Genomic DNA, 19230 nt, shown 5'->3' on the forward strand with positions numbered 1-19230 from the left:
CCACCCACCCAACAGTGTCCCACCCCCTAGCAATGGGCTCCTTGCCAGCATCCAGAGCTTACACTCCACAAGGGGGCGGGGGTATAAATTCCCCCTTCACACCCTAAGGCCAGTTCTCCCACCCCAACCCACAGGAAGTCATTTCCTCCAGTTCAGTGACAGTCTGTGCTTTGTGAAGCTACCTCTGAATCACTCAGCAAGAGGGACCTATTCCACCCAGCGCTCCAATATAAGAACGTAAGAATGGCCAGACTGGGTCAGACCAAAGGTCCATCTAGCCCAGTATCCTGTCTGCCGACAAGGGCCAATGCTAGGTGCCCCAGAGGGAATGAACAGAACAGGGAATTTCATGACAAGTTCTCCCTGTTTTAAAGCACCACGCTTCCACACAAAGGAGTCCCCTCCTCTCTAGGGTGAAAGGTCCTTTTATTATTTTCTACAGAGGCAACATTGCAGCTAAACAAATTCACCTCCATGCCCAACAGACCAACCCAAGTGACCACTGGGCACAAACCGAGGACAATGCTTTCATCATGGCCGAACCACCAGCCCAGGCCAGGTGCATATCTGCTCCCAAGTATGCGCCCATCCCTCGCACAAAGCAGGGCTGCAAGAATTTTTGCACCAGGACACTGCCTGCACTAGCATCCCAAGGGAGAGGGTCCTCACAACCAGCCCTGCAAAATTAGAGGCACAATAAACCCTCCCATGCTCACCCCCACCCCCACATCACCACAAAAGACTGAATAAACAGATTTGAAGGAATCATTTTGCCAATCATGTGCTGCCCTGGCAGCCCCCACCGCCCATTCACCATCTGCATCAGCAGCCTCCCTGGTGTCCTCAGTGGCTGGTCCCTTTGTTCACAGTCCCCAAAAGGCCCCCTGTGTGCATCCACACTCTGTCTCAAAGAGTAGCCCCCCACCCCTGCACCAACCCGATTTCTATACACTGGTGCTTTTCAAACCACGAGTTGTAGCCCAGTACCGAGGAATGTCAGGCACTGGGTCACGGTGGCTCTGACCAGCACCGCCAACCAGGCTGTTAACAGTCCTCCCATTGGTGATGCTGCCCGGGTAAAGCAGGCTAGTCCCTACCTGTTCTGACACTGCGCTGTGCCCCAGAACCAGCCAGCAGCAGGTCTGGCTCCTGGGCATTGGGGCCACGGGGCTCTGCGCATTGCCCCCACCCCAAGCACCAGCTCTGCACTCCCACTGGCTGGGAACCAGCCAATGGGAGGAGGCGTGTAGGAGGGGGCGCCTGTAAGCAAGAGCCAAGCAGAGCTGCTTGCGTGTCTCCCCTAAGAGCTGGGCCAGCTGCTTCCACCGTACAGCGCAGTCTGCGGTGCCACAACAGGCAGGAAGCCTGCCCTAGCACCCCTACTCACCACTGACCAGGAGCCGCTAGAGGTTAGCCCACACCCCAATCCCCTGCCCCAGCCCTGAGCTGCCCCCAAACCCAGAGCCTCTTCCTGCACCCGAAACCCCTCATCCCTGGCCCCACCCAGAGTCCTGACCCCCTCCTGCACCCCAAACTCCTCATCCCGGGCCCCATCACAGAGCCTGTACCCCCAGCCCAGAGCCTTGACCCCCTCCCACACCCTGAATCCCTCAGTCCCACCCTGCAGCCCTCACCCCCACACCACAACCCTCTGCCCCAGCCCTGTGCTCCTCCCACACCTGAAACCCCTCATCCCAGCTCTGTTGGGCTGCAGACCAACAATTTTCTTCAACTGGGTCACCAGAAAAAAAAGTTTGAAAACCACTGCCATACACCCAGCTCCCCAACCTCCATCCATATGCACTCATCAGCACCTCCATCCCTGTCTCCAGCTTCTCCGCAGCCCCTGCAGCCACTTGGTGCCCATGAACCACATGCAGCCAGCCCCACTGCAGCCCTCAGATTCTCAGAGACCCAGACATCATGCCCCTATTTTCTCCACCCCTATACCGGTGCACCCCACCCCCATTCCCTGCAGCACCTGGTGCAGTGGGAAGGGCAGTGGACAGTCCCCACCTCCCGGGGGGTGTCTCTGATGGAGGCCCCCAGCCTCACTGCCCCCACTACAGCCTGTCTCTCTGTCCTGGCTCTGTCCCCTGTCTGGTTTCAGCTATAACCAGCCAAAATGCTCCTGGAAGTGGCAGGGCAGCCCCAGCAAAGGGCCTTGGCTCCAAAATTTGCTCCCTATGGGGCCTTTAAAGGCACATTCCTAAGGGCCTTTGGTTGAGATGGCAGCTGGAGAGGGCTCTGGGTCTCACTGCTCAGTGCTGCCAGACAGAGACCTATTTCCATCTAGGGCAGTTTCACCCCGGATGCGCTACGTCTGAAGTATATGGACTTTGTTGGACTCAGTGAGGAGATCCCCAAAATCCCTGCTGGCTATTAAGGAGAAGTCCCTGCTTAAGAGCCCTGTGCCCCACCCTCTCTCCAGCTGGGGCCTGCTGCACCATCCTGGCCTGTAACAGGAGAGGTTGTAAACAAGCAGCAGTAGGGACATGCCAGGGCTTTTGCAAGCAGTGTTCCCTTACAGAACTACTCTGGGAGGCAGGGAGATACAGGGAGCCAATCTGGTTTCAGATAGGAGTGTCCGAGATAAGCCCTTGCAGAAACGTCCTTGGGAGCAGGGAGGGGACTGAGGGCCAGCTGATAACAGAAGTAGCTAGGTGGCTGAGTCCATCCCAGGCTCCAGGGATGGAAGTGAGCTGCAGAGGACAAGTGCCAGGCGAGGGAACCCACCCACCCAGCAAGGTCAAAGGGAGGTCAGCTGTCCGCGGCCTGCAGGCCCTGCCAGGCAGTGCCGCACTGAGAGCACTGTGGCTGCTGGATGTTCTCTCCCAGACATAACCCAGACAGCACCACCACAGGCACATGCTAGGCGCACTGACATGCTGAGCAGCCATCTGAGGGGCAGCCCCAATGGAGCTTCAGGCCCGGGGACCCTGCAAGGAACAGCCAGCCTCCAGCCCCAGCATTACAGGGGGCCACAGAGCACCAGGATTAGGGAAGGGCAACAGGTGGCCTCAGTGCAGACACTCCAGGATGCCCTACAGCTCCCTGCCCCACACTAACGCTGGCTGCCCCAGCAGCTAACAGCCTCCCAAGGTGGGATGGGGAACTCTCGCAGACGCTCCTTACGGTGACAGCTGCTACCTACACAGGGGTCAAGCCAGGGCAGAAAACAAAGTCCCCAGGAACCTCAGTTCTTCCTTCTGAGCCCTTGGATTCCCACAGACTTGTCTCTTCAGACTCACGTGGATGCAGACACTCCATTAGTCCCCGACAGGGGGAATCCTGCATTTCCCAGCAGTGCCTGGATCGGTCCTACTTAAACTCTTCCTAATGGTGCCAGTGGGGCTTGGGCAAGAGAAGAAAGGAACGAGCCCCTGTGGAAGGGAAGACAGACTTCCAGGTGGAGAGAAAGCTGCTAATTGAGCAAGATGCACCAGAGCTCTAGTGACCACAAACATTCACACTGGTGTGGGACTAGTTTGGTCCCTGGCTCAACAGGGGTGAAGCAGGAAAGGGAGCTCCCCCATCGCTGAGCAGCACCATCTGGGGAAGAGTCACAAACCACAGCATATGCTACATCATGGTTCTGACTGCAGGAGCACCTCCCTGACTGTCAACCCCAGGAGCGGGGAGAGTCATGCGGACCTACAAACCTGATCTGGGACAGACCGTGAGAATGGTTACTGCAGGGCAGGCAGGCAGCATCAGCCTGGACAAGAGCAGACTTCCCCTTACTGTGACAGCTGCTACTTCAGGGAACAACCATAACAAATAGTGAGAATGTTGCAGGCGAGACCCCGCGGCCTCAAGGACAGAGAAGATACTTGGGTAACATTGCTACATTAGTGCACAGAGACCCCAGCCACTGTCAGAAGACAGGATATTGTGTTAGATGAACCACTGGGCTGACTCAGCATGGCCAGTCTCATGTTAGCCATTTTGGACAGTGTCACACTGAGACTCATGCTCAGGTGATTGTCCACCATGACCCCCAGACCCTTTTCAGAGTCCCTGTTTCTCAGGACAGAATTCCCCACCCTGTAAGCATGGCCTGCTGTCTTTGTTCCTACATACAGACATTTACATTTAACCTGTTAAATCACTTATTGTGCGCTTGCATCCAGCTTATCAAGTGACCCAGATTTCTCTGTGTCAGTGACCTGTCCTCTTCATGATTTACTGCTCGACCAATTTTTGGGTCTTCTGCATATTCTTCCAGGTCATTGATAAAAATGTTAAACAGCATGGGGCTAAAAACCTCTCTCGAGGGCCCCACTAGAGACAACCTGCTTGATAGCTGTCATAAACAGATAGCTAAGGGTTAATGTTTCTTTTACCTGTAAAGGGTTAACAAAGGGAACCAAACACCTGACCAGAGGACCAATCAGGAAACCGGATTTTTCAAAGTGAGGGGGTCCAGGATGGGAACTTCGTGGGTGTTGTTTTTGTCTTTTTTCTGTTCTGTTTTTATTTTCTTCTTGGCTATGAGGGAAGAGTTTTTTTTTCTATCTCCAAGCTTCTTTCTACCCTTTGTTCCCAAGTTGTGAGTACAAAAGGAAAAGCAATAGTGTTTATATTGTATTTTGTATTTACATGTGTGGAGTTGCTGGAAAGTTTAAATGGATCTCTTTTTGAATAAGCCTGTTTATTCATTATTTTTTTCTTTTAGCAAATGACTCTGTATAATTGTCACCTTGATACAGAAGATATGTTTAGGTCTTTTTCTTTCTTTTTATATAAAGCTTTCTTTTTAAAACCTGTTTGAGGTTTTTCTCTGGTTAAGGCTAAGGAACGAAGGGAGGGGAAATTCTTTGGGTTAGCTTGACTAGGTTTGAATGCATAGCCTCAGGGGAGAGGAGGGGAAAGGTAAATGCACTCTCTGTTTGCATCAAGGAGTTTAAGTACAGTATCACCAGGATAACCCAGGGAGGGAGAGCTGGGATGAGATAAAGAGAGACAAGGGAGGAGGTGTTTTCCCTTTGGTGTGAGACTCAGGTTTCTGAGTCTTGGGGCCCCAGAGAAGATTTTGGGAGACCAGGAGTTTATCAGGTACTCAGAATCCTGACTGGTGGCAGCGATATCAGATCCAAGCTGGTAATAAGCTTGAGGGAGTTTCTGCTAGCTTCTCAGTTTATGAACGAACGCTAAGGTTCAATCTGAGTAGGAAGTACGACAATAGCGAATTCCCTCTTTACAATTACATTCAGTTGGCCAGCTATTAATCTTTTAATATGTGCCTTGTGAATTTTATATCATTCGGGGGTTTTCATCAGAACATGGGGGTACCAAGTCAAACACCTTAGAGAAGTCTAAGTATAGTACAATAACAACTTCTCTCATCAAAACAAGATATCAAGTTAGTGCCATCGGTATCTATATAGCCCATGCTGATTTGCGTTAATTACATTACACTTCTTTAGGTCATTATTAATCAGGTCCACATCAGCCACTCTATTATCTTGCACAGGATCAAGTCAGGCTGACGGCCTCATCCTGGTCACCCTTTTTTTAAATTGGCCCCAGCCTTAGCTTTCTTCCTACCCCATGCCCGCGTGCATACTTTTGGGCGCCTATGCTGCAAACACTTGCCTCAGTTGGGTTAAGGACATGGTGCTTAACACACCAGCAGACACCTGGAGACCTGCTTACACTAACTCTCCAAACACTGACACCACATCCATGACAGCAGTTGAAGTCTAGCAAAAAAAATCCTAATGCGTACACAACCTCCACCTGCAGTGTGAAAGCCAACCTGATCCCAACACACAGGAGGGGGAGGGAATCTGGACTGATAAGCAAACAGCAGAGTAGGGCTTTTTATAGTCTTGAGTCCAGAATAGCATCTGTCATCTGACTTAGATTCCAGAAGACTGGAAAAGGGCAAATATAGTGCCCATCTATAAAAAGGGAAATAAAAACAACCAGGAGACTACAGACCAGTTAGTTTAACTTCTGTGCCAGGGAAGATAATGGAACAAGTAATAAGAAAATATTCTTGCAAACACTTGGAGGTCGCTAAGGACAGGGAATAGCCAGCATAGATTTGTAATGAACAAATCATGTCAAACCATCTGATAGCTTTCTTTGATAGGATAACGAGTCTGTGGATAAGGAGAAGCGGTGGATGTGGTATACCTAACTTTAGTAGGCATTTGATATGGTCTCGCATGGTTTCTTATCAATAAACTAGCAAATACAATTTAGATGGAGCTACTATAAGGTGGTGCATCACTAGCTGGATAATCGTACTCAGAGTAGTATTAATGGTTCCTAATCCTGCTGAAAGGTTATAACAAGTTGGGTCACAGGGTCTGTTGGGACCAACTCTGTTCAATATCTTCATCAACGACTTAGATGTGCATAGAAAGTACGCTTATTTAAGTTTGCGGACGATACCAAACTGGAGGGATTGCAACTGCTTTGGAGGACAGGGTCAAATTCAAAATATCTGACAAATTGGAGAATGGTCTGAGGTAAACAGGTATGAAGTTTAACAAAGACAAATGCAAAGTGCTCCACTTAGGAAGAACAATCAGTTTCACACATACAGAATGGGAAGAGACTGTCTAGGAAGGTATAGTGGACCACAAGCCTAAGATGAGTCAACAGTGTGATGCTGTTGCAAAAAAAGTAAACGTTGATTCTGGGATGCATTAACAGGTGTGTTGTAAACAAGACATGAGAAGTATTCTTCCCTCTACTCTGCGCTGGTTAGGCTCAGCAGGAGAATTGTTCAGTTCTGGGCACACATTCAGGAAAGATGTGAGAAATTGGAGAGGTACAGAGAAAGCAACAGATGATTAAAGGTTCTTGAGGAACATGACCTATGAAGGAAGGCTGAAGGATTGGGTTGTTTAGTTGAAAAGAGAAGACTGAGAGGGACATGATAGCCAGTTTCACAGGTATCTAAAAGGGTGGTCATCAGAGGAGGGAGAAACATCGCTTCCTCTTAGCCTCTAAGGATTTAGAACAAGAGACAATGGGCTTAAACTGCAGCAAGGGAGATTTAGACTGGACATTAGGAAAAAGTTTCTAACTGTCAGGGTGGTTAAACACTGGAATAAATTGCCTAGAGAGGTCGTGGAATCTCCATCTCTGGAGATATTTAAGAGATTAGATAAATGTCTATCAGGATGGTCTAGACAGTATTTGGTCCTGCCATGAGGGCAGGGGACTGGACTTGATGACCTCTCAAGGTGTCTTCCAGTCCTAGAATCTATGAAGTCCCCGGGCGATGCTCTGGAACTGCTCCCACCAAGCCAGTCAGAACTTTGGGGAGCCTCCTCTCCCTTGGAGCAGACTGTCTGCAGGGCAAGAAGCTCACACAACTTCACTTTCCTAGGTCTGATCTTGGCTCATTCAGCATATGCCCCCCCGTCCCATGCGCTTCCTACAGCGAGTCTGCCCAGGTGGGGTCCTGGGGAAGCCAGAGGGTCTTGCACGCACCCCCACTTCACAGTCAGACATGACTCATGGCCAGCCAGTAAAACAGAAGTTTATTCGATGACAGGAACATGGTCTAAAACAGAGCTTGTAGGTACACAGAACGGGACCCCTCAGCTGGGTCCATTTTGGGGCCCAGAAAGCCAGACAACCCCATCTGCCCTCACTTCCTATCCCCAGCCAGCTCCAAACTGAAACTCCCTCCAGCCCGTTCTTCTCTGCTGAGTTCCCTTCCTGGGCCAGGAGGTCACATGACCTCTTTGTTCTCACACCTTTAGAATCTCTTTGCAGGGGGAAAGAGCCTAGGCCATTAATTGCCAGGAGACAGAGTGTTGGCCAGAAACTGAGGCACCTACACAGTATTCAGGGGAAATATTAAGAACATTCCTACTTCGTCACAGCATCCCAAGGGTTGCTTAAGATAGCATCCTATGCTTGCCCCCTAGCTATGTTCTATCTTGAAAGCATTTGGTGGCTCATGCAATGGGATCGGCAGGGAAAGGATACACTTCCAAAAGGCTTGCTAGTTTAGCCAATCTCATGAAGCTAATGAGAGACATGGCATCACCACAGAGAGAAATCCTAGGTCGGGGAAGGCAACCTATGGCACAGGTGCCGAAGGTGGCACGCGAGCTGATTTTCAGTGGCACTCACACTGCCTGGGTCCTGGCCACCGGTCCGGGGAGCTCTGCATTTTCATTTAAAATTAAATGAAGTTTCTTAAACATTTTAAAAACTTTATTTACTTTATATACAACAATAGTTTACTTATATATTATAGACTTATAGAAAAAGACCTTCTAAAAACGTTATTACTGGCATGCAAAACCTTAAATTAGAGTGAATAAATGAAGACTCGGCACAGCACTTCTGAAAGGTTGCCCACCCCTGTCCTAGGTCATGACGCTAACTTTAGTCAAAAGGCCTTTGTTTCAGTCCTGGAGGTGTAGTTATACAAGATTTTGTAGCTCCAGAACACCAGGCAATGATGATTGAGCAGCAGAGTTCTGGCCGTTGGGACCTGAAGGAACATGGACTTCACGTGACCGTATCTGGTCTCCAATGGTGACCCATATGCGTTGCTGCAGAAGACAGAGCAAGAACTCTGCCCAAGACAGTTAGGGAATAATCTGCACAGAGGTGAAATTTCTTCCTACCTCCTAAGTGGTGGCATATGCTCAGAAGAACAAGGCTTTAGAGCCCCCATTTTTTTCCACAACCACAAACTGCATTCAACTGCCCCATGGGCTGAATCTGGCCAACAGGCTGCACTTCAGCTATTCCCTGAGTTACCATAAATACAGTCATCCAAGCACAGAGGGACTGGGTTAGCACCTGGAAAGGGTGTATTGGCCAGGTGACAGAGCATTATGGAGACACTTTGGCTGTTAAGAGGAAATAAAACATGGGATATCATTAAACAATTACAACCTATACTTGACAGGGAACAAATTCTGGCAGAAAATTTTCCTGAACCTCCTCTTCTGGCCTTCAAACAACTACTCAACACCATCAGAAACAAGCTCCCCACAGAGCAGGACACACTGATTCAAAGTGGAACCAGATCTGGCCAGAACAACTGATGCAAAACCTTCAGACATATTTCCACTGCTATGATGATCAATCTTCCTAGAACACACCTTTCAAGATCAATGGATCCTACACATGCCTATCACAACATGCATATACCTTATCCAGTGCACTGAGTGCCCCCAACAACAACTGTGCGCGTGAAACCAGACAATCATCAAGTTCTCGAATAATCTTGCACAGGAAAATGATAGAAAGACAAAAAACACCATATCACCCACGGGCAAACACTTCATAACATGATCACTTCATGTCTGACACCTCAGTCCTTCTCCTCAATGGAAACCTGCACACCTTCCAAACACAAGCCTGGGATCTTAAATCCATAACTCTGCTAGACAATAAAAATCATGGGCTGAAGAGAAAGACTAGATTTATGGCTCATTACAACAACATGTAATCCACTAACCTTCCTTTTTTGTCTTCTGACTGCAACAATATCCAATGATCTTCACCTTGAATGGTCTTTTACAACACGTGCAAGCCCCTTAGTTTTCAGTTTAAACTGGTTTTTAATGAAAATTTTCAGATTTTACAAAAATAAATATTTTTTTTCTGATTTTCACCCTACCTTTGTATCATTCAAAGAGATAAAATAACTTGTTTTATTAGAAAAATACATATATCTCATGCAATGTATTTTATTTCAATGATACATTAGTCTGTGTGTATATGCAAAACTGCCTATTGAAGTAAGGCTAGAAGATACAAACAAAGAGGCACACACGCAAGCTCTGAAGTGTGCGCGCATCTGAACGTACTGATGGATCTCATACCCACCATGTACACATTTCAAGTTATTAGCAAATAATGGTTTAAAGATCTGACATGCTAAAATGGGAACAAAAATCTGTATCAGAATACATTTCAGAACACAAGGAAGTATTCAAAAGTTAAAAAAAAAAAACCAGGAGAAAAGGACAAAGTTGAGTGTATGTGCTGCCAATGATGTGGTCCAATTATTACATTTAAATATTTATAGGCTAATAGCTATAAGTTTACAACAGTAATCTGTTTATTACAATGAAAAGTTTTATTTGGAGATTAGAGATGTATTGTTTTCTTAAACTCAAGAGGTGGCATTAGTTTTGAGTTTTTGTTCTGCAGCAAACCACACTGAATTCCATTCAAAGCATGAATCTCCTCAATACTTCCCCGCCCCCCCGTCCTTCCATCCACCAAAATAAACCTCAATATTTACCAATAAAAAATAATAGTTTTTTCCACCAATTTTCACTTGCTTTTGTTGTTGAAGTAACACCAATAAATTCACAGGGAAAAAAATAAAATAAAAACTGAAAACCATGGACCCTAAATACATCGTAACTACTTGTGCTAAACAATATATTCTACCTTATATTTAGCTGTGATGCTCTGTCATAAATAGATAGCTAAGGGTTAATGTTTCTTTTACCTGTAAAGGGTTAACAAAGGGAACCAAACACCTGACCAGAGGACCAATTAGAAAACTGGATTTTTTAAAAGCTTAAGGGAGGGAATTGTGTGGGTCTCTTTTTTTCTGTGTCTGCGGTAATGGCAACTTCCTTCTATCTTCTGTTTCCCTTGTAAGCACAGGTAGAAAACAATATAGCTTTTTATGTTTTTTGGGTTGTATTTAACATGTGTCTGTAACTTGCTGGAATGTTTCAAATTACATATCTTTTGAATCATACTGTTTATTATCATTTTTTTCTTTTAAGAATTGATCCTGTTTGTTGTCATCTTGATAAGATAAATTTTGATCTGTCTTTTTCTTCTTTTTTTATATAAGTTTTCTTATTTAAGTTTTGTTGAGTTTTTCTCTCAGGCATAAGCTTGGCAGACCAGGAACTGTGGGAGGGGCAAAGGAGAGATAAATCATCTCTGTTTCCTTTGTGCTTGAGTTTGTCTCTTTGGAAGAGAGGGGACAGGTTTCTTGGTAGTGTGACTGTAAAAATTGCATCAATATCTCAAGTGCCCACAGAGAAAGTTGGGTGGGGAAGTGAGGGGGAAGGGAAGTGGAGTATTTCCCTTGGCGGTAAGACTCAGAGCTTCTGAGTCTTGGGGGTCTCTCCAGGGAAGGTTTGGGGAGACCAGAGGGGGCCAAAACCCTGGAAATTTTGGATGGTGGCAGCGAGATAAGATCCAAGCTGGTAATTAAGCTTGGAGGTTCATACTAAGCACCCAGATTTTGGACGCTAAGGTCCAGATTTGGGAGAAAGGCTTACAACATGCTCCCAGAGTATCTTTTCTAGACCCAAAGAGCTCTGCGTAGCTAAAAAGCTGGTCTTTTACCAACAGGAAAAAAAAATACTGCCTCATCCACCTTGTCTCTCTCAGAGGAAGTAAGTGAGAGCAAGAAACTCTTTGGAAGGTAAAATTCGAGAATGAGCAATTTGTGCCTAAGGCATAAAGAGGCTAAAAATATTTGTGGGCAGAGTCCCGAAAGGAACCTTTGAGCTCTGGGCTCACTGCACAGACCAATTAGCCTCCAGCCACGGAGATATTTAGCTGCTGACAATAAAGCAGTTGCCCCGCTCCCCACCTCAGCAAGGTCAGGAAGCCAGGCATATAGCTGGCTGTAAATACGGTACCTGAAGAACTAGTTTCTTCTTCTCGCTGGTCTTGGTAAATCCCTTCTCTGGAGAGCAGCTGTTCCCGCACCTCCTAAAGAACCTCAGCTTTAATTTAAAATGATTAGAAACCCAATCCTCAGCTCTCCTCCAGCAGCACAAAGCTGCCACCAGTGGAAGATTCCCCCAGTGTGGGGAAATCCTCAGTTGGTGCAGTCATCATCGCAATTCCTATGCCCATCTCCCAGCCCCTGTCCTGGGGAATGGGGGAGGCCAGGGGATCAGTCATCCCTAGTTTCAAGAACAGGCCCTTTACTGATTAGAGCAGCCATGTCAGTTCCATTCTGCTGCTAGAGAACTGCTCCTGAGGCAGAAGAGGCAAAAATGCTTCTGTCTCTGAGGAAAAGTGAAGATGTCCAGGCCAGAGGAACAGATGGGATTCCAGCAACCCTGCACTGAACTACGGGGGGAAGACGACACGGACTAGTGAGACTATGACCCACTTCCACAAGTTTCTGAAAGAAACTCAGTTCGTTTTGCCACAACAGAAAGACAGCTAAGAAAGTACCTCCCTCAGGCATTGAGGGACTTGGTCCTCATAGCAGGGAGCCCTATTTATCCGTAGTAAACAAGGACAGAACAATCAGAAGTGATCAAAAGCAGGAAACATTAAGAATTAGTAGTTGGAAATGCTTCCCAAAAACGACCAATTAGGTAATGGAACAGGAAACTAATAAAGGTCACTTGATCACTATCTTGCTACATGACTAGACATGTAGTTGATGCAGGAAGCTAAGAAAAATGGTTCTACAGTGAGGCAGGAGTGAGACTCTGAGCTAAGAGAAATTGTACCGTCCAAAAAATATCTACGCAGTTCAACGTGCTATGTTAGTGAAGCATTAAGGCTGAAAATCTGACATCTGAGAACTTGGTCAGCTGTGAGAGAGCAGGATCTTTTATGACCCCAGTAAGAGAGCAAGAAAGAGAAGCAGTGTGAAACTAAAATCAAGTCACCTCTAATTCAAGTGTTTTGTTAAACTTGCCATGAAATGTGAGTGAACATTTAATGTAGATCCATTTTTGGGAGCTGTAATCTCATTACTGCAACATATATAGCCCACAAGTCTGCAGTAGTTTTTCATATCTGAGCACCAGGAGCATGTCATGGAGTTTGTACCCGCACTGAGTTGCCAGACACTGAATAATAAAAAAGAGAGAGGGAGGAAGAGGGTGAAGCAGGACCAATGCCTCTCATTCTGGGCAGATGGCGGCCAGAGCCATTGTCCAGACTGTGTCAGCAAAAGATACCATCTGCTCCGACACCAAGAGATTCATAAGCAAACTCATGGGCAAAAGGGAAACAATGAAAGTTAACCGCATACAGGAATGGACAGAAGCCAAACCCTGATAAAAGTCAGGTTAGCGAACAGCCCACCTGTGACTAGACAAGCCCACGAAAGGTAGAAAGCAAAGGGGGCATGTAAGAGTTAGAGAATGGGCAAAGGCATAAATATCAGCCCAGTCTAGCCTTTACTTTCAGTCCATTCCTGTTGCCTGACTGGTCTGACAGGAACTGCTCTTGTGGTTTCCAGATACCAAAACGCACTGTTTGGACTTCTTGCTTTTCAGTACAGCTGTTGATCATCAGAACAGGGACTCCTCCTTCCCCCACCACCTGGACTCCTTTCACCCCAAATCTTCAGCTAGCTTGTCCAGAATCAGGAATAGCAGAAGGTGCCTCCAACTGCAAAACAGCTGATTCAGTTACGGTGAGCAAAACTCTGGAGACTCCCAGGATAGGAACTCGGAAGAACCTAAGCGCTACCCTGTTTGGTCAGACCAATGGCCCTTCTAGACTAGTATCCTGTCTCCAAGAGTAGTCAGTACCAGAGCATCAGGGAATGTTTACAGAACAGGGCAGTTGGAGATCCACCTAGTCTTCCCCTCCTGACTGGCAGTCAGAAATTGAGGGTTGCATGGAGCTGCAATCCTGACCATCCTGGCTAACAGCCATTGCTGGCTCCACTAACTTTATCTAGATCTTTTTTTAACCAAGCAGTTATACTTTTGGTCACCATAACATCCCATGGCAGTAAATTCCACAGGTTAACTGTGCAATATGTGAAAAAATAATTCCTCATTTATATTAAACCTACTGCCTATTAATTTCATCAGTTGCCTGCTGGTTTTTGTCTTGTGGGAGAGAGTAAACAACACTTCTCTATTCACTTTTTCCACACCACGTACGACTTCCCCCGCCTCCGGGCATCATCTATTTTCTAAGATGAACAGCACTAATCTTTTTAGTCTCTCCTCTTATGGAAGCTGTTCCATACTCTTAATAATTTTTGTTTTCCTTCTTTTAACCCTTTCAGATTTCCTTTTTGAGATGAGGTGACCAAAACTGGACACAGTATTCAAGTCGTGTGTGCACCATGGATGTACACAGTGGCATTATGGTATTTTCTGTCTTATTTTCTGTTCCTTTCCTAATAGTCTCAAACATTCTCTTGGCCTTTTTGACTGACACCGCATATTGCGCTGAAGTTTTCACAGAACCCTCCACAATGACTCCAAGATCTTTTTCTTGAGCAGTAACAGCTAATTTAGAACCCATCATCATTATGTGTGTGTAGCTGGGATTATTTTTTCCAATGCACATTAATTTGCACGTCTCAGTGCTGAATTTCATCTGTCATTTGGTTGCCCGGTTACCCATTTTGTGAGACTCTCCTGTAGCTCTTTGCAGTCAGCTTTGGACTTAACTATCTTGAGTAATTTTATAGCATCTGCAAAATTTGCCACTTCACTGTCCACTTTATTCTCCAGACCATTAATGAATATGTGAACAGCACAGGTCCCAGTACAGAGCCTTGGGGGATCCCATGTTTTACTTCTCTGCGTTGTGAAAACTGACCATTTACATTTACTCTTTGTTTCCTATCTCTTAACCAGTTACTGGTCCCTGAGAAGAGATTCCCTGTTACCCCAGGACTACTCAGTTTCCTTAAGAGCCTTTGGGGAGTGACCTTGTCAAAAGCTTTCTGAAAATCCAAGTACTCTTTATCCACTGGATCAGCTTTTTCTATGTGCTTGTTGACAACCTCAAAGAATTCTAACAGATTAGTGAAACATGACTTCCCTTTACAAAGGCTATCAAATTGTGTTTGTGTCTGCCTAATAATTCTGTTCTTTACTATAGTTTCTACCAATTTGCCTGGTATTGACATTGGGCTTACCAGCCTGTAAGTGGCAAAAAACCACTGCTGAAGCCCTTTTTAAAAATTGGCATTACATTTCCTACCTTCCAGTTATCTGGTACAGAGGCTTGTTCCAGAGACAGGTGACATACTACAGTGAGTAGTTCTGCAATTTCAAATGTGAGTTTCTTCAGAACTCTTGGGCAAATACTATCTGGTCCTGAAGACTTAAGGATGCGAGTGTGTCACAGAGGTCACGGATTCTGTGACCTCCATGGCTTCCGCACTGGCCACTGCTGGGGCAGTCTCAGGCCACTGCACCCTCCCCAGCAGCAGGAGGAGTTTGAGTGGGGGGCTCAGGGCTGGAGGTTGGGGCACGGGATAGGATGAGGGCTCTGGGAAGCACTTACCTTCGACGGGCTCCCCAGAAGCGACGACATCCTTCGGCTCCTGGGGCAGGCAAGGTCATGGAGCTCTGTGCACCGTCTCCACAGCTCCCATTGGCCACAGTTCCCAGCCAATGAGAGCTGCGGAGCTGGCAGTCGGGAAGGCATGCCTCTGCCTAGGAGATGAAGGACGTTGCCACTTCCAGGGAGGTGCAGAGTCTGGTAGGCAGCTTGTCAGCCCCGCCAACCCGCCCCCAACCAGCACTGCGGGTCCCAGGCCATGCGCCACCGCCCCCCCCCCACACACACACCACTGCGGGTCTCAGGCCACCCTCCAGACCCAGCACAGGTCCTGGGCCCACCCCCCAGCCACTCCCCTCTCCCCAAGCAACCACATTGCCCACCTCCCCTAGTCTGCCCCCCTCCCCTGAGCACCCCCAGGATACCCCCCCTTCCCAAGATTCAGTCAGAGGTATATAGTACAAGTCATGGACAGGTCACGGGCCATGAATATTTGTTTACCGTCCATGACCTGTCCATGACTTATTAAAAATACCTGTGACTAAAACTTATTACTGTCTAATTTAACAACCAGGCAATGAACTTAGTCAACCAGGGATATCTCTGAGCCAACAGTGTCATAAAGTATACCATATACCTTCCATGTGACTAAGCGTAATTACAGGCACTGCCCATCCAGCGATTTGTCCCAGACATGCCTTAGGTGTGTTTGTTGGTAGTAAATGAAGGATTGCTCTGCCCACAGTAACAGAAGTGGCGACCTAACAAGAATGCTGCCCAACCGCAATACCTGTTGTGGAGAAGGTGTCAGAAGAAATTGGTTTTGGTAGCTGATGTAACAGGTACCCTGTCTCCCTAGATGCAAGAACCTTCTCTTACCAAAAGACAGAGCACAATTCCTTGGGACAGGGGACTGGCAGGGATGCTGAGGCAGCATTTAGGCTGGGAGAATACTTTTCTCCTGTCATCTAAGATTTCTGAGGCATGCAATACTTTGTAGTTGAACTTTAGAGCCTACCTATCTAGCCATATAGATAGGGAATCAGGTAGCCTGGTGATAGGGCCACATAAATACCCAACAAATCTTCACTTAGTATCTGAATAATCAAGTGTAGCTAATAACTATCCTTGAATGTATGTTTTTCCTCTCTCGGTCACTTACCAATAAAACCTACTCTTGAGACAAGTGGAATTGGTCCGTGGATACTGTCCGTGGGGGCAGTTGCTGTGGGCAATGCTGAGATACTGATCCCAAGGATAGTACAATCCAGAGTGAGTGCAAATTTCACTGCATGGTGGCATACAGGGGCGTGAGACCTCCCACCCTAACAGTGCCACAAGATCCAGCACTGAAGCCCTGTTTGAGGCACACCTCCAAGCAGGCAGCCCCATAATTCCCAGCATGCAATGCTCCATCCCACCCTAGCACCCCGCCACACACACCAGGAGCTCCCAGAGCACAGCGCTTAGGGCCTGGAGGGCTGCAGCTCCCACCACGCAGCGCTCCAGCCAGCTCCCTACAGGGGTGCAGCCCCAGGGGACCACACCTCCCATCATGCACCACGCCGCGAGGCCCTGGGACACGCCCGGGCCGGGGGCGGGGGACGAATGCACCTGCTAGCGCGCAGTGCGTCATTGGGGCCCGAGGCCCAGTGATCAGACTACAACTCCCAGCATGCAAAGCGCCGCCCCGTCTCTAGCCGCTTCCGCCCGCCCTGTCCCATGTGCCGCATTGCAGCCTGGGAGTTGTAGTCCTCGGGCTCTCGCGGCGTTGAGGGACTGGGCAAGGACTTACTAGCGTCTCCCCGGCTCAGTCCCAGCCGGGCTCCCCGCGGCGGCGGCTCCCTCACTCCCTGGGCGCCTGTAGGCGACACAGCGGGCGGGGAAAGCTCGAGCAGGGCGCCTCCGCCTCGGCCGCCGTCCGACTCCTCGTCGCGGCCCGCCAGGCCTCCGCCCGCCTCGACATGTCCCCGGCTAACCGGGGTGGAGCGACTGACCGACGGAGCCCGCACTGCCCTGGCTAGCGGCGGCCACCGACCCGTCTCCTCAGGCGCCGGACGACAAGAGCCCCGCCCCTCGAGTCGCGATTGACCCGCTGCCCGTTTCGGTCCGCCCATTCCTATTGGAGAAGAGACAGGCCAATCACCGCAATCCTATCTCCGCATTGGCTAGAACGGATGCAAATCAAGCACAGAGACCCGCCTACCGAAGGGATAGAGCCTGCATCTGATAGGCTGCGGTTTCCCAAGCCCTGGTTGGCTGCCCGGGACAAAGACGGAGCCGCTGTCAGTCAAGTGCGGCTGGCGTCGCCCCGCTGCTCTGCGAGGGGAGGGGTGAAGGGAACGCAGGCTGCAGGGGGCGAGTTCCTGCCCCGGCTTCCCGGGAGGGGTCAGTCCCCTGCATCCCCCCAGCGGTGCATGCCAGGCACCCCTCCCCGGGGAGGGGTCAGTCCCCTGCATCCCCCCCACCAGTGCATGCCAGGCACCCCTCCCCGGGGAGGGGTCAGTCCCCTGCATCCCCCCCACCGATGACCCAGGCACCCCCTGGGAAGTCACCCCGATCCCCCACCCAGCATCCAGCACCCTCCCGGAGGGTCAGCCCCTGCATCCCCCCCCAGTGCACCCAGCAACCTCCGGAGCGGTCATCCCCTGACCCCCACCAGGCACCAGCACCCTCCCGGGGAGATTCAGTCCCTGCATCCCCCACCGGTCATCCAGCACCCGCCGGAGGTCAGTCCCGCACCACGCCCACGGGCGCAGGGCAACCCTCCCCGGGGAGGGTCAGTCCCCTGCATCCCCCACCGGCATGCAGCCCCTCCCCGGGGAGACATCCGGCATCCCCCACCGTGCAAGCAGGCACCCCTCCGGGAGAAGTCAGTCCCGCAGCCCCTCCCCACCGGATGCCAGGCACCCCTCACGGAGGATCAGTCCCGCATCCCCCCCACCCGTCATGCCAGCCCCGCCCCGGGAAGGATCTCCGCATCCCCCCACCGGGCATCGCCAGCACCTCCGGGGAGCTCATCCCCGCACCCTCCCAACCGTGCACCAGGCACTCCCTGGGAGGGGTATCCCGTCATCCCACCAGGCATGCCAAGGCACACCCTCCCGGAGGGGCGTCAATTCCCTGCATACCCATAGGCATGCAGCCACCCCCCTGGAGGGGGTCATTCCCCGCATCCCCCATAGCAGCCAGCACCCCTCCTGGGGAGGGGGTCATCCAACTGCATCCCTATAGTCATCAGGAGTCCCTCCTAGGCAGGCCTTCCTCTGCACCCCTCATGTGTGTCCTAGGCACACCCGCATCCCAAAGAGGCCTGTTCCTCCTACCTGACTAGATCACCCAGGCACCCTCACCCCATCCTTCCCCAGGAGGGGTGCACCCCCAGATTACCCCAACCAGTCAGTCCCACACATCCCGCATCAACGTCCACCCTATCACTCCTACCAAAACCCTCCCACTTGGACGCCTTTCTATAGCTGTTACCAGCCCTATACCCGCACGCCATCCTGCAAGGAAAGAGCACACTCCTTTCCTCGCAGACAGCCTTGCCCAAGGGACCATCAGGAAGGAAACTTGACAGATGCAGCTCATATCCCAACAGAGGTGAGCAACTGCGCACACATGCTCGCTGCTGCTCTGTCCAAGGAATAAGTTAGTCTGATTACTATGGAACTCAAGGTCGAGCTCTCAAAAACACGCAACCACTTTACCCTCACAGACAGCTGCGCTACAGACGCTGAACCCGAGAAGAGAAGACAGGGATGGAAAAGACGCTTCCACCTTGAATGTTTGTCTTTGAAATGTTGCTCATATCCATTCAAGGAGGGGCGCTCCCGCCGCGCACGTCGTTACCCGGAAGAAAATTTCCCAAACACCCGGCGGTTGGCAGCAGCCCCGCGGGGCGCCCTGCGCCGCAATAACGGCGACCCGTCCGCTCCTCAGTCTTTGCCGCACTCCGACAGGGGGAACGAGGGCGTGGAATGGATTGAGCAACACATTCGAAGAACAAAGTTACAACGCGTGATCACC

The 19230-nt window shown here is 49.5% G+C and overlaps 1 protein-coding gene across 1 annotated transcript in view; it reads right to left on the reverse strand.

Annotated features, from left to right (window-relative positions):
• The window catches only part of MAF1 (MAF1 negative regulator of RNA polymerase III), a 32793-nt gene extending 15503 nt beyond the window's left edge, over positions 1-17290 (reverse strand). The window contains exon 1 of the mRNA XM_032803544.2: positions 16997-17290. The gene's annotated coding sequence lies outside the window, so the exon portion shown is untranslated. The remainder of the gene's footprint in view (positions 1-16996) is intronic.
• Positions 17291-19230: the final 1940 nt, after the last annotated feature.

This window comes from Chelonoidis abingdonii, chromosome 2 (assembly GCF_003597395.2).
Source record: "Chelonoidis abingdonii isolate Lonesome George chromosome 2, CheloAbing_2.0, whole genome shotgun sequence".
NCBI lineage: Eukaryota > Metazoa > Chordata > Testudines > Testudinidae > Chelonoidis > Chelonoidis abingdonii.